We start from the raw sequence: 16,655 nt of genomic DNA, 5'->3' as shown, positions 1-16,655 counted from the left end.
ACACCCCAAGAGGAAGATGATTTTGCTGGGAAGCGGGGATGGTTTTCTCACTCCACTATACAAATGACAACTTTTGCATGGACTAATCACAGGCCAGTCTGCTTGGTTACCTCCCCTGGAATAGGGTTTGACTCATTTGCAGCAGTGGTGTGACAGGCAGCTTGGTTCAGCAATTGTAGTTGCCTTCAGTCGACACCAATGCGAACATCCTTATGGAAATTTTATCGCCTGGCCCAGCAACTTCTGAGCACTCTGCTCCCTTTTAACAAGGTAATCGCTGATATCTTGATGGGCACTTGGTCAAAGACCTGTCGAGGCCCACGTGTGAATAGGCAGCTAGCTAGGCTTCACAGAGCAATCCGGGTTTTCTCACTAACCATCCTACTTCAGAGAGCCTGGTGGGTGAGGCTTCAACCAGCAAGGTAAACCTCAGTTCATTCTTCGTGGCTCCTCCGGACATGGACTCCAAGGGGACTGAAGTGTTTAGAAAGCATGTGTTCTTTTCTACTGGCCTTGCATTGAGATTAATCACTGCTGTTTATTAGGTTGCTGTATACATGGCCTCTGAAAGATGACCAACAAGATCTTAGCTGTCCAGAAAAATCTTCAACCCTCTCAGGAAATTCATGATGACAAGAGGCGGCCAATTACATAATTAGTGCTGAACTAGATTTTACTGATTGCGTGGGAAGGAAGGTTATCAACAATAATATTTGCCGCAAAGACTCATAAAAATGTTCTACAGAATTTTCTGGAGATCTACAAGCCTCATTGATATGCCCTTTGATGGCTCCTGCCATTTTGGTGAAAAACAGATTCTGCCTTGAAGCGCTTCAACAACAGTAGAACCACAAGGTGCTCCCTGGGTCTGTTGAAATCGTACAAGCCGTTCCTGCATCAGTTTAGAAAATTTGGAAGGTAATCTATCAGGTTGGCATCTAGCCAACAACAGTCTCCCCAGCCACTCCAGCAGTGACTCAAGTCCTTTCAGTGCCGGAGTCGTGGGTAAGGCAGGCAAAGTGTAGGTCTCAGGGGCACCAGACCTCTTTCCCTGCAGTAGCAGCCACCAAGCGGCTTTAGTTTGCCCTTATTGGCACACAACAATCTTGGGGGCAGGATTCAACACTTCCTCACTGAAAGGTGATCCCTCATGTCTAACAGATGAATCCTACAAACCATTCATCATGACTATGCTTTATCTTGATTTTTGCCCTGCCAAATCTTCCACCCATATCAGAGGAGCGACACTCAGAGGAACGCCTGTCTATTCTGTTTCTAGAGATACAAGTGTTACTCTTCAAAGCTGATCTTGACAGCGTCCCGGACTCTTTAAGGGGAGAGGGTTGTTACTTTTTCTATTTGCTTGTGCTGAAGTGCAGAGGCATCTGGACAATTTTGGAACTTTGACCTCCGAATGCCTTCGAGCATAAGGATACATTTATAATGCTTACACTAGCCCAGATCCTGCCGGCTCTGGACTCAAGGGTCTGGATGATGCCCTTGGAGCTAGAGGACACACATTTTCAAATACCTGTCCTGTAGTCCCACAGATGGTAAGGGTGGCTCATGTTTGACCTGAATCATTTTCAGTTTGCCGTGTTCCTCTTCAGCCTCACCAGCGCCACTTGGGTTTTCACAAAAGTGATGTCAGTGGCCGGTGCCTACCTTCGGATGTCCGGGATAACAGATTTTCCCTACTTCGGCAACTGGCAGTGAGTCGTAGACCACCTTCAACGTCAACCTCCAGCCAGCCTTCTCCAAAGAGTGGCTTGTGAGCTACTAGTAGATCGCCAGCTACCTCTAAGTAGCTCTCCTGTGTGCAGTCCAATGCAGTTAGAAGCTTTAGCTTGTCTGAATTAATATGTCTAATAACATTAAGAGTATGTATTCAAGATGAAAATGTTTGCATTTTCAGAATTCATAAGCTGACATTTAGAAAAAACAGCTCAATTTCCAAAATAAATTTGAAGCTGATATTTGAGTGATAAACCCTATGGCATTGGGAATACATATTATTGATTGACAACTGACAAGCATTTTTTACATTATGACAGGAAACCCTGACTGATATCACTGCTGCTAGTAATCTTGCATATGGTGTATAAGAGAGTAGGGTCTGCTTTCTATGGTTACCCCCACTTTTTACTGTGATTCTCTGTTTTTTTTTACTTTAGTCTGGCTGTGGCCCTGCTAATCAGGCCCACAGCCTAGCTGTACTCTCACTAAATTGATACCATGTACTTTAGGTACATATTAGATTGGTTACTGGGTCGCCCTTGTTAGCCCCTGTATAGTGTACCATAGGTACCCAGGGCATAGGTGCACCCTAGGCCTACCCGGGGCTGCAAAACACACAAGATGATGGACGGAATGTTGCACAATGGCAAAACATTCACCCCAGTCCCAGATCTGGGTTTAATCCATCGTTATTTTGCTCACCAAGCCACCCCAGTTCAGACATGGCCATATGCAAATCAGTCTTGAACCTGTGCCTCATGGGAACAGTCCAGACCGAACTGCCAAGCCATGTCTTCCCTGGACCAGAATCAAGCATCCTAGGACCGGTTTCTGGCTATCAGCCGTCTTCAGCCAGGATAGCTTGACTCCAGTGGCGTAGTGAGCACGGGACCCACGTCTGGGCATACCCTTCCCACATAGGGTGAACAGCAAAACACACTAGATGATGGACGGAATGTTGCACAATGGCAAAACATTCACCCCCAGTCACAGATCTGGGTTTAATCCATCGTTATTTTTCTTACCAAGCCACCCCAGTTCAGACATGGCCATTGGCAAATCAGTCTTGACCCTGTGCCTCATGGGAACAGTCCAGACTGAACTGCCAAGCCATGTCTTCCCTGGACCGGAATCAAGCATCCTAGGACCGGTTTCTGGCTATCAGCCATCTTCAGCCAGGATAGCTTGACTCCAGTGGTGTGGTGAGCATGGGACCCACGTCTGGGCATACCCTTCCCACATAGGGTGAACAGCAAAACACACAAGATGATGGACGGAATGTAGCACAATGGCAAAATATTGTGCCACCCCTGGTTTGCCTTCCAAACTGACACCACAGGTATGTTCTTACAGCCTGGGTAAGGAGGTGTAATCACCCCTTACTTAGATATAGTATATCTATATCTACCTTATATATAGACATATAGTAACCTATAAGTCACTCCTATGGCAGGCCTTAACAATCCTGGAGGCAGAGTGCTTGGTTTTATGTGAGAGGGTGCCCTAGCATGAGCTGAGCCCCTCTGCAGCTTTCGGAACCATCTCCTTATAGCTGTTCTATGATATAGCCATACCATACCATTTTTTATTTTATTTTTTATTTATTTTTTTCCATTTGTATGGCGCTCAGCTACCCAACAAGGGTTTCCCGGCGCCTATGACATTACTTGTGATTGAAGGAATATGCTGAGTTGTGTTTTAGCACAGTTGTTTCTGGAAAAGCCAGGTTTTTACAAGTTTCCGGAAATGGACGTAGCTTTCCTCTTTCCGGATATGTGGGGGGAGTGAATTCCATAAGATAGGCCCTCTGACAGAAAACGATCTCCCGCCAGTTCTTTGCAGTTTGAATCTGGGAACAGCGAAGTTTGCTGCAGTTTGGGAGCGAAGGTTTCTTGTTGGCAGGTAGGGGGAGGCCAAGGCTTGTATATAGGTAGGTGCAGTTTTGGCTTTGATTTTAAACATGTAACTCAGGGTTTTGAAACTGATCCGATGTTCTACCCTGAGCCAATGTAAATCATTCAGATGTTTTGATACTCTTTCTGACTTTGGTATCCTACACAGGAGTCGTACAGCAGAATTTTGGATCATTTGGAGTTGCTTGATCACTGTTAGGTTCGAGCTTAGGTAGAGGATGTTTCCGTAGTCAATACGCGATGTTATTAGTGCGTTTACTACGGTTTTTTGGGTGTCTAGGGGCAGCATCCAAATGATTTTCTTCAACCATTTTATTATGGTAAAGCAGAGGCCAGCGACTTTGTTTGCCTGCTGATTCATTGACAGTATTGTCAATAATGACTCCTAGATTTCTTGCCTGTGTAGCTGGGGAGGGAAGATTACCCAGCTCAGGTGGCCAATGGGAGGGACTCCAGAGCTCCTTATTCTTCCCTAGAAGGAGGACCTCTGTTTTATCCCCATTTAATTTCAACTGGTTGGTGGTCATCCAGTTGAAAATTTTCTTGAGGCCAATTTTGAGTAGAGAAGGGGCTGAGGAATTAGACTCTGATAGTGAAAAGATGATTTGAGAGTCGTCAGCGTAGGACATTAAAGTCAGGCCTGCGCAGTCCGCCAAGTCTGCCAATGGTCTAACGTACAGATTAAAAAACAACGGGCTTAGGATGGAGCCCTGTGGGACTCCATGTGGGGCGGGAAACGTGTCTGAACATGCAATACTGGATTTGATCTGGAAGGTTCTCTTGGTGAGAAAGGACTTGATCCACTGTAGGGCATCACTACGAATGCCGTTTCTCTCTAGAGTTGCCAGAAGAGTATTGTGTGATATGGTATCAAACGCCGCACTCAAGTCTAAAAGAATGAGTGCGACCGTTTGACCCTCATCCAGGAGTTGGCGAATTTTTTCGGTTACACTCAGCAAGGTGGTCTCCGTAGAGTATCCTGCTCGGAAGCCTGATTGGGATGGGTGGAGAAGATTATTTTCCTCTGTGAAGGTAGTGAGGGCGGAATGGATATGCCTTTCCATGAGTTTGGAAAATGCGGGGAGTAAAGATATTGGTCGATAATTGGAAAGAACCGTGGGGTCAGCTAATGGTTTTTTCAATAGTGGGGTTACCATAGCGTGCTTCCAGCTTGACGGGACTGTGGAAGCTTGGAGGGACGCATTTAGCATGTCTGCTATCGTGCTCAGAGGGGAGGTGTCAAGTTGTTTTAAGATGCATACAGGTAGAGGATCGCAAGGGGAGCCTGATGAGATGGACTTCAGGGATGTTTTTAGAGAGTCCATAGTTACAAGGGGCCATTTCTCAAGGGAGTTCCCTTTTCCCGGTGGCCTATGGACATCCTGCTGTGAACAATTATCATAGGGCCTGGTAGTGATGTTGAGGATAATGTTTTCAATTTTATCATTAAAAAATGTCGCAAGGTCTTGACATTGTTTTTTGTTAAAGGGCGGGTAGTAGCCGTTGTTTGAGCGCCTGCTAGGTCCTTCACTGTGTTGAATAGAGTCTTTGCTTTGTTAGTGGCATTGTTAATGGAATTTGCCACGTACAGGGCCCGCGCTTTGATACAGGAGGAGTGATATGCATTTCTTGCCTTATTGTATGTTTTCTTATTTTCATGATTATAATCTTTGCGCCATTTCCTTTCTAATGCTTTGCATTTAGATTTTTCAATTCTGAGAAGTTCATATACTCTTAAGTGCATTATAATCCTCACGGTTAACTTTGGTTTGGCTTTCTCAAAACATGTCGTGTTGGTGTCAAGCACTTTGGAATACTACACCAGTTCTGGTGGCGGGGGTGGCATTCCACCCTTCTAGAGGGAGAAGATATGTAGTTACTGGTAAACCCGGTTAAAGTTAAACAGAGCCTCCGCATCACAAAATGGATGCTGCTGCCACAGACACGAGTCTGCCAACCTGCTGCTGGACAAAACTCCGGCAGGGGAGGCCTGGACAATAGGTTTCCTGCCCAGGGAGGTGCCAGACAGGCTTTTGTGTATTGGTGCAGGGAGTGCTGCATTCAGTGAACGCTTTCCAGACACTTCTTGGGGCACACAAGGTGCTCCATGCATTTCCCAGTTCAAACCGGTTGCTGGGGCACTCAGCCCCAGCTCTGGCACGAAACTGGACAAAGGGAAAGGGCTGTAACCACCCCCTTCCCAGGTCCACCCACAGGAGGGACCTTAAAGTTAGTCCAACCCCTAAACTTAGTATAAGTATAGGATCCCAGTCCCTAGGACTTTAGATTACCCTGGACGAAACTCTAAAACATATGTCCTGTACCTTCGACATCCCATTTAGACTGGAAGACGGAAGACATCTCCCTTGTCGTCAACCCTGTTCAAACAGGCACCAACAGCAACTTTGCCGGTCTGCATTTTCGAGGCTCCGACCAGATCCCGAAGAATCTGCGACACAGGACACGGACTTCCAGACATCTCTGACCCGACCTTCGCTCACAGCAAAGCTCAGACCCGTGGCGGACACGAGAGACGTGGACCGGAACTCCTGGACATCCTGCAAGCTGCATCGACTCCTGAGGTAACTCGAAGTTGTGCATTGGGGTGCTTGAAGCCCCAGCCCGAGCACCATTTGCACCGAAGCTCAGAGGCCCACACTCCACAAGTGTCCCGTGGGCCCCGCTTTTGCATTTCGGCTCAACGCATCTTCCCGGTTCTTAGTCCGTTGGCTAGTGAGCCCCCTGAAGACTTACTTTTGAATTTAAATTGCTTTCCTGGTTGCTTCAGGCTTGCTCCAGCTTCCCTACAAAGGAGAAGCACCACAGACCTTGCTGGTCTCCTCCGAAGCCAATCTCAACATCTTGCGTGATTGCGTTTGCCAAGGCTTGTTGGGTCCAATCCGGATACCGACACCGCAGTCAACTAGATTCTTCGTGGGACAGCTCGAATCCAGCTCCTGGTCGTCGTCGACGCCTCCTGGACCTCGTGGCTTAAGAGACAAACTTCACCTTTTCACCTGAAATAACCAGACATTGGCTGGCAGCTTTCCATAGCCATCCTGGTCACTGGCAAGTTACCCAGACTCTGTCCCTTCTGCTTTCAGGTTCTTCAGATCTTCGATCCACCCTTGGATCCATCCGGACACTTTTCCTCTGGTCGCCTGCAGCACTTCTTTGCAGATCTCCATTGAAATCGACAACGAAACCCGACAACAAAAGATACCTATGCACCCGGCTTCCGTGGGTGAGGCAACACGAGTACTCTGGTAGTCTTGAGGGTATTGGTCCTCCTAGTGTCTAAGTCTAAAAGGGTTCCATCATAGTTCATTTAGAAGTGTCCTTAAATTGTAAATTTGTAACTTGTTCGTTTCCCATAGAAAGTCAACGGTAACCCGTTGCTGTTTTTAGACACTGCACGCGTCTCCCGTGGGCCTCCTACTTCCTAACCCTTGGTTGTTCCTAGAAGCCCCAGCGATTCCACAGGCCCTAGGCCTGCTTTCTATCTCAGACGTGGTTCTTATACCACTATTTTAGTATATGTTTTGTGAGGCCCCTAGGGCAAAACGTATACTGTGCAACTTATCGTATGCTAATTAAGTTCCTTGTATTGTACTTTTACCTCTGACCTCATAAAGAGTGCAAAGGGGTTGTGTTTAGAATAAATATATATATATTTGATATATACCTTGTGTGGTGTGCTTTCATTTGGTACTCAAGGGATTATATTTGGTAAAACAACTAGCTTAATGCGCTCTCTGAAGTCTTAGCCTGATGACTGCTGGTCCATGCTACCACAAGGATAGCTTTCTATAAGGTTGACTTTACAACCACCATCAATAAGGGTCGATTAGACTGGTGCAAGGTGCCCACTAGAACTAGTGGACATCATATGCAAGGCTAACTTCTCACACTGGTGTGCAGCGGATGGGATAAGAGCTTGCATTGTTTTACCAAATAATCTTGCAAATATCATTTGAAAAATCACATCAAGGTACCTGTAGGTACATATGAATCAAGTCTTATAATACATAAGTTCTACTGCACTTAGCAGTTGTAGGTGGTAAGGGCTTAGCACACCCTGACTAAAACTTCTAGAGAGGTTCTAGTAGGTATCAAGTAGTGTAGGTAGGTGCACGCACCACACCACACTAGTCATGGCTTTAAAGGCAGGTCCTAGTGTGCCTTTGCAAGAAGACAGCCCAGTGCTGCCTTCTAAGTATGGTACATTCACTTTTCAAGATTTGAGAAGCTTGTGTGTAGTCAGAAAGTTAAGGCAAGGACAGAGTCCAACCACTTAGCACCTAGTAAATCTTTTAGTGGCAGATGACTTAGAAAAAGCATCAGACCCAGAGGCACATGGTAGCAGGGAGGGGGGCCATCCTTCATCAGAAGAAGATCCTAGTGGGATTCCCAACCAGGATGATGAAGATGATGAGGATGCATACCAGGATGAGGTTAATGAACCTTACCTGGGAAACACAGGACTACCTGAGGGTGGAGAGGGCCTAAGAAGGCCTCCCTCTATTCCTCCAGTCAGGCCTAATGGTGAGCCCAGAAGGCACAGATCTCTCTCAGGAGAATCTGGGCATTCTGACTCGTCAGTAGGGACCTCTGCCTCAGCTCAAAGGAGAATGGCTTTCCCTCAGAGAAGAGAGCACAAAGCTAGAATTAAAGAAGTCCAGCTTAGGCTCAAGAGGCAAGAAGATGCCCTTGCAAAAGTGACCCTAGCTCTTGAAAGAGATAGAAAATTGTGTGGGCTTGAGCCTACTGGTGGCAGCAATATCCCTAGTGGTAGGGATAGGTCTCATGACCATAGAAACCTGAACAAACTTGTCCCTCCCTATCAGATCGGGGATGACATCCACAAGTGGATAACTGCTTTGGAGAGGCCCTGCAAAGTACAGCAGGTACCCCAAAGTCAGTGGGCAGCAATTTTGTGGCTCTCCTTTGCAGACAAAGGTATAGAAAAGCTCCTCACTGTTAAAGAAGAGGATGCTGACAACTACTATGTCCTGAAGAGTGCTCTGATGGATGGGTTTGGCTTAACCACTGAGCAGTACAGGTTGCTGTTCAGAGACACCCAGAAGACACAGACTTAGAACTGGACAGACTTTGTAGATTGTGCTACTAAGGCTCTGGAAGGCTGGTTACTGGGCAGTAAAGTAAGTGACTATACAGGATTGTATAACCTTATAATGAGAGAACAGATTCTTAATAATTGTCAGAACCAGTTATTGCATCAGCACTTGGTTGACTCTGTTTTGACCTCTCCCCAAGAATTGGGTAAGAAGGCAGATAAATGGGTCAGAACCAGGGTGAAGCAGAAGGTACAGAACCAAGGTGGTGACCAGAAGAAGCAAGACCAAAAGGGTGGGGAGAAAGCAAAAGACCAGACGTCTTCTCAAGGTCCCCAAAAATCTTCTAATGGTGGGGGTCCCCAACAATCCAAAAAGAAAGAAGGTCCAAAGAAACCATGGTACAAGATTTGTAAAGTTAAAGTTAATACTCACTGGACCAGTGAATGCACCAAGAAGGAACTGCTCCGACCACCATTGCCCCTAAGGCAACTGTTCCCCCTAGTTCAGCTCCAAGTGGTGGTTCTCAACAGAAGGGTGTAGTAGGGTTAACCCTGGGAACTGAGATGGATTCTGGCCTAGTCAGAATACCAACTCAAGCTGTGTTGATCTTTCATGGGGACATATACATGTCCTCTACTGTGAGTCACAATAACTTGGGCAAGTACAAACAAACTCCTTTAATCAATAATAAAGTGGCTCAGGCCTACAGGGACACATGTGCCATTGTCACAATGGTGACACCCAACTTTGTGGACCCTGGACAGATCATGCTAGGTAAAATGTATCTAGTGACCAATGCCAGCAATGTCACTACCACACATGATATGGAAGTTGTTAATTTCTCCTGGGGAGGGGTAACTGGCCTTAAGAAGGTTGTTGTTAGCTCAGACCTCCCTGTAGAATGTTTGCTTGGCAATGACCTAGAATGCTCAGCCTGGTCTGAAGTGGAGTATAGGACACATGCAGAAATGTTAGGCATCTCCGCACATGTGCCTGCTGTGACTAGGTCACAGGTCAAAAATTGCAACACTGAACAGGCACTGGATTCTGGAATAATGGACCAGTTGCCTACCAGGAAAAGAAGCAGTAGGGTTAAGGCTTTGCCTTCCCCCTGCCTCAGGATAAGGATCAGCCTTCTGAGGAAGCTGATTGTGAGACCCAAGAAGGAACTGTCCTAGAAGAGCTTGAGCCTGATCAGGTTGAGTTTCTTGGGACAAGGGGACCTTCAAGGGCAGATCTGAGGCAGGCGCAGTTGGACTGCCTTTCTCTTGAACCCCTCAGACAGCAAGCTGCGGCTGAGGCTGCAGGGAATGCTACGGAACCTATAACGTTTATTGGGATGGAGGGCTCCTGTATTCAGAGGCTAGAGACCCCAAGCCTGGTACTTCCAGGAAGTTGGTCATACCTTTGGCATTTTGGGGCTTCCTTTTGACACTAGCCCATGATATTCCCCTTGCAGGACATCTTGGCCAGAACAAGACTTATGACAGGCTTGTCCCTCACTTTCACTGGCCTCACATGTCAGAAGACACCAAGGAGTTTTGTCACTCCTATGTGATCTGCCAAGCCAGTGGCAAAGCAGGCAGCACTACAAAGGCATAGCAACAAGTAGGGTAGAGGATGGGACCAGTTGCGATCCAGTCGGGCTGAAATTACCATTCACAAGAAGAGGAATGGAAGGTCCTGCCACAGTCTCAGCCCCAAATGTGGAGACCTACAATCTACTTAAACATGATCTAGTCATAAGTATCAGTTTAAAAAAGACACATTTGTTGTACTACCTGTCTGACACTGTTCTTACCTAAGGGTTAGGATTGAGGGGTGTCAACAGTACCCGGCGGATCTGGCATCGGTCCGGACCCGGTGTGAAGGGTAGGCGCTGCAGGCTACGGCACAGGCATCTAGAACCCAAATACATTGGCTTCATGCCCGATGCCAGATCCGCCGGGTACTGTTGACACCCCTCAATCCTAACCCTTAGGTAAGAACAGTGTCAGACAGGTAGTACAACAAATGTGTCTTTTTTAAACTGATACTTATGACTAGATCATGTTTAAGTAGATTGTAGGTTTCTTTGTATATAGGTCCTGAAGAATCGCAGTTAATAAACTAGATGCGAGAAACATGTTGACCACAATTTTTGCACCTTTAGCCCTGGTTCACTCTGGGAAACTTTTGTTCCCATGAATACCGGCTATCCCTGATTTTACTAGTGGCAGGGGACCACCAGAATAAAATTGTCTCCGGTACCCCGAGCCACTTTTTACTCTCACCCGCACATTCTACTCATTTCTGGCCCCTCGCCCGCACTTCACCATAAGGCAGTTGGATAAAAGATCTCCGATAAAGAGCCCCTCCTTGAGGTGAGCCCGTTGGGCATTGCACCGCCTGCCCGACGAGGAGCAATGCCGATGATGAAGCATGACACTCGCAAGGGTGTGTGAGGCCATTACATCCAACAAATTGGATACCCAGGGGTGTTTGTCCACTTGAGCACATACCCTTCCCTCGTGACCGACACTTTCCCTCCTCTCCTCCTTTTATATTTTTCTTCTCTTTATTCTTTTAGGAACAGCCCAGTCACCCCCTTGTTGTCAGCACTACAAAGGCCCCCTTATACCACTATCTGTGGTGAGGGTTCCCTTTGAAAGAGTTGGGATTGACATTGTTGGACCAATGGATCCCCAAACAGCCTCTGGGCACAGGTTTGTTCTGGTGGTAGTGGATCATGCCACCAGATACCCAGAAGCTATTCCACTTAGGACCACTACAACACCTGTTGTGGCAAGAGCCCTTTTGGGAGTTTTCTCAAGAGTGGGCTTCCCTAAGGAGGTTGTATCAGACAGAGGTGCAAACTTCATGTCTAGTTACCTGACTGCAAGTGGAAGAAGTGTGGAGTGAACTATAAGTTCACCACACCCTATCACCCACAATGCAATGGTCTAGTTGAGAGGTTCAACATGACCTTAAAGGGTCTCCCTGAAAAGCTCAGGTGGAGATGGGACATCCTAATGCCCTGCCTTTTGTTTGCTTATAGAGAAGTCCAACAGAAGGGGGTTGGCTACAGCCCTTTTGAACTTTTGTTTGGGCATCCTGTAAGGGACCCCTTTGTCTGGTGAAGGAAGGATGGGAGTTACCTCTCAAACTTCCCAAGCAAGACATTGTGTACTATGTACTTGGTCTCCGCTCCCGGATGGCAGAGTACATGAAAAAGGCATCCACAAACCTTGAGACTAGTCAGGAATTGCAAAAGGCCTGGCATGACCAAAAGGCTGTACTGACTGTTTACCAGCCAGGACAGAAAGTGTGGGTGTTGGAGCCAGTGGCCCCAGCAGCTCTCCAAGACAAGTGGAGTGGACCCCACACTATTGTTGAACAGAAGGGAGAAGACACCTATCTGGTTGACCTTGGAACTCACAGAAGCCCCCACCGGGCGCTTCATGTGAACAGACTGAAACCATATGTTGACAGGGCAGACATGGGCTTGCTCATGTCTATTGATGAAGGACAGGAGGAAGAGAGTGACCCTCTCCCAGACCTGCTCTCTCAGAACCCTGATGATGGTTCAGTTGATGGTGTAGCCTTGGCAGGCAGCCTCAATGACCAACAGCAGAATGACTGCAGACAAGATCTGCAGGCCTACAGACATATGTTTTTGCTGGCTCCAAGTCAGACTACCTGGTGCACTCATGAGGTGGACACTGGGGACAGTCTGCCTGTTAAAAGTAAGATTTACAGGCAACCTGATCATGTCAGGGACTGTATCAGGACAGAGGTCCAGAAGACGTTGGAATTGGGAGTTATTGAACCCTCAGAGAGCCCTTGGGTCAGTCCAGTAGTCCTTGTGCCTAAACCTCCCTCCCAGGGTGGTAAGAGAGAGATGAGTTTTTGTGTGGACTACAGAGGTCTCAATGCTGTCACTAGGACAGATGCCCATCCAATACCCAGGGCAGATGAGCTCATAGATAGGTTGGCATCTGCCAAATTTCTGAGCACATTTGACCTGACAGCTGGCTGCTAGCTGATAATGCAAAGCCAAAGACCGCATTTTCAACCCCTAGTGGACATTATCAGTTTGTGGTAATGCCCTTTGGTCTGAAAAGTGCACCTGCCACATTTCAAAGGTTGGTGAACCAAGTCCTCTCAGGCCTGGATGACTACTCTGCAGCTTATCTAGATGATAATGCTGTCTTTAGCTCCACCTGGGAAGATCACCTGATCCACCTGAAAAATGTTTTGGCCCTGCATACGGCAGGCCTAACTATCAAGGCTACCAAATGCCAGATAGGGCCGAGTCAGGTTGTATACCTTGGCCACCTGGTAGTTCGAGGCCAGTTTCAACCATTGTAGAGCAAAATTTAGACCATAATGAACTGTACTGCTCCAACCACCCAGACTCAGGTCAGAGCTTTCTTGGGCCTGACTGGGTACTACAGGAAATTTGTCAAGGGGTATGGTTCCATTGTGACACCCCTTAATGACTTAACTTCCAAAAGAATGCCTAAGAAAGTTCAGTGGTCAGTCAGCTGTCAAAAGGCATTTGATGACCTGAAGCAGGCCATGTGCACTGCACCAATTCTGCAAAGTCCAGACTACTCCAAAGAATTCATTGTTCAAATAGATGTTTCTGAGTTGGGGGTAGGGGCTGTGCTATCACAATTGAATAAAGATGGTCAAGACCAGCCAGTAGCTTTTATTAGCAGAAGGCTGACCCCTAGAGAGAAACGTTGGTCAGCTGTTGAGAGGGAGGCCTTTGCTGTGGTTTGGGCCCTGAAGAAGCTGAGACCATACTTGTTTGGTACTCACTACAAAGTTCAGACAACCATAAGCCCCTCTTGTGACTAAAACAGATGAAGGGTGAAAATCCCAAACTGCTCAGGTGGTCCATTTCCCTACAGGGAATGGACTTTACAGTGGAACATAGAACTAGTAGTAACCATAACAATGCCAATGGACTCTCCAGATATTTCCTCTTAGAACATGAAGACTCAACTGGTCACGGTCAGTTTAATGTCCCCGCGTTTGGGGGGGGGGGTTGGGTTGTGTAGGAGAGTAGGGTCTGCTTCCTATGGTTACCCCCACTTTTTACTGTGATTCTCTGGTTTTTCGACTTTAGTCTGGCTGTGGCCCTGCTAATCAGGCCCACAGCCTAGCTGTACTCTCTCTAAATTGATACCATGTCCTTTAGGTACATACCATATTGGTTACTGGGTCACCCTTGTGAGCCCCTGTATAGTGTACCATAGGTACCCAGGGCATAGGTTCACCCTAGGCCTACCAGGGGCTGCAGCATGTATTGTGCCACCCCTGGTTTGCCTTCCAAACTGACACCACAGGTCTGTTCTTACAGGCTGGGTAAGGTGGTGTAATCACCCCTTACTTAGATATAGTATATCTATATCTACCATATATATAGACACATAGTAACCTATAAGTCACTCCTATGGCAGGCCTTAACAATCCTGGAGGCAGAGTGCTTGGTTTTATGTGAGAGGGTGCCCTAGCAAGAACTGAGCTCCTCTGCAGCTTTCGAAACCATCTCCTTATAGCTGTTCTATGATATAGCCATACCATATACTCTTAAGTGCATTATAATCCTCACGGTTAACTTTGGGTTGGCTTTCTCAAAACATGTTGTGTAAGGTGTCAAACACTTTGGAATACTACCCCCCCCCAACCAGTTCTGGTGGCGGGGGTAGCATTCCACCCTTCTAGCGGGAGAGGACATATAGTTACTGGTAGACCCGGTTAATGTTAAACAGAGCCTCAGCATCACAAAATGGTTGCTGCTGCCACAGACACGAGCCTGTCCTCCTGCTACTGGACGAAACACCGGCAGGGGAGGCCTGGACAATAGGTTTCCTTCCCAGGGAGTTACTGGCACCTCCCCAGACAGGCTTTTGTGTATTGGGGCATGGAGGGCTGCATTCAGTGAATGCTTTCCAGACACTGCCTGGGGCACGCAAGGTGTTCCGTACATTTCCCAGTTCAAACCGGTTCCTGGGGCACTCAGCCCCAGCTCTGGCGCGAAACTCGACAAAGGGAAAGGGGTGTAACCACCCCCTTCCCAGGTCCACCCATAGGAGGGACCTTAAAGTTAGTCCAACCTCTAAACTTAGTATAAGTATAGGATCTCAGTCCCTAGAACTTTAGATTAACCTGGACGAAACTCTGAAACATATATCCTGGACCTTCGACATTCCATTTTGACTGGAAGACGGAAGACATCTCCCTTGTGGTCAAGTATTGACCACCCTGTTCAAACAGGCACCAACAGCAACTTTGCCGGTCTGCATTTTCGAGGCTCCCGCCAGATCCCGAAGAATCTGCGACACAGAACACAGACTTCCAGACATCTCTGACCCCGACCTTCGCTCACAGCAAAGCTGAGACCTGTGGCGGACACGCGAGACGTGGGACCGGAACTCCTGGACATCCTGCATTTTGCAAGCTGCATCGACTCCCAAGGTAACTCAAAGTTGTGCATTGGGGTGCTTGAAACCCCAGCCCGAGCACCATTTGCACCGAAGCTCAGAGGCCCACACTCCACGAGGGTCCCGTGGGCCCCGCTTTTGCATTTCAGCTCGACATGTCTTCCCGGTTCCTAATCCGTTGGCTAGTGAGTCCCCTGAAGACTTACGTTTGAATTTAACTTGCTTTCCTGGTTGCTTCAGGCTTGCTACAGCTTCCGTACAAAGTAGAAGCACCACAGACCTTGCTGGTCTGCAACAAAGCCAATCTCGACATCTTGCGTGGATTGTTGGGTCCAATCCGGATACCGACACTGCAGTCAACTAGATCCTTCGTGGGACAGCTCGAATCCAGCTCCTGGTTGTCGTCGACGCCTCCTGGACCTCGTGGCTGAAGAGACAAACTTCACCTTTTCACCTGAAATCACCCGACATTGGCTGGCAGCTTTCCATAGCCATCCTGGTCACTGGCAAGTGACCCAGACTCTGTCCCTTCTGCTTTCTGGTTCTTCAGATCTTCGATCTTCGATCCACCGTTGGATCCACCCAGACACTTTTCCTTTGGTCGCCTGCAGCACTTCTTTGCAGATCTCCATTGAAATCGACGACGAAACCCGACACCAAAGGACACCTAAGCACCCGGCATCTGTGGGTGAGGTAACACGAGTAATCTGGTAGTCTTGAGGGTATTGGCCTTCCTAGTGTCTAAGTCTAAAAGGGTTCCATCGTAGTTCATTTAGAAGTGTCCTTAAATTGTAAATTGTCAATGGTAACCCGCGGCTGTGTTTAGACTCTGCACGTGTCTCACATTGGCCTCCTACTTCCTAACCCTTGGTTGTTCGTAGAAGCCCCAGTGATTCCACAGGCCCTAGGCCTGCTTTCTATCTCAGACGTGGTTCTTATACCACTATTTTAGTATATGTTTTGTGAGGCCCCTAGGGCAAAACGTATACTGTGCAACTTATTGTATGCTAATTAAGTTCCTTGTATTGTACTTTTACCTCTGACCTCATAAAGAGTGCAAAGGGGTTGTGTTTAGAATAAATACATATATATTTGATATATACCTTGTGTGGTGTGCTTTCATTTGGTACTCAAGGGATTATATTTGGTAAAACAACTAGCTTAATGCGCTCTCTGAAGTCTTAGCCTGATGACTGCTGGTCCATGCTACCACTAGGATAGCTTTCTATAAGGTTGACTTTACAACCACCATCAATAAGGGTCGATTAGACTGGTGCACGGTGCCCACTACAACTAGTAGACATCATATGCCAGGCTGACTTCTCACATGGTGGTCACTGATTTAAACTAGTCTGGTGTGGTCATTATTACATCACTATTAGTAGCTCTGGGTCAATTTTTTAATTCAACAAAAGTAGCTCTTGTTACAGAAAAGGTTTAAGACCCCTGCTCCAGTTATTCTTGGGGTTCACAATCAATCAGCAGATGTCTCA

General features: G+C 47.3%; 1 protein-coding gene across 1 annotated transcript in view; it reads left to right on the top strand.

The window, feature by feature from the left end:
• Positions 1-16,655, top strand: part of HASPIN (histone H3 associated protein kinase) — a 775,218-nt gene that overhangs the window by 686,180 nt on the left and 72,383 nt on the right. The window lies entirely within an intron of this gene.

Source organism: Lissotriton helveticus, chromosome 12, assembly GCF_964261635.1.
Source record: "Lissotriton helveticus chromosome 12, aLisHel1.1, whole genome shotgun sequence".
In the NCBI taxonomy this organism is placed as follows: Eukaryota; Metazoa; Chordata; class Amphibia; order Caudata; family Salamandridae; genus Lissotriton; species Lissotriton helveticus.
This window is presented reverse-complemented; position numbering and strand designations above follow the sequence as displayed.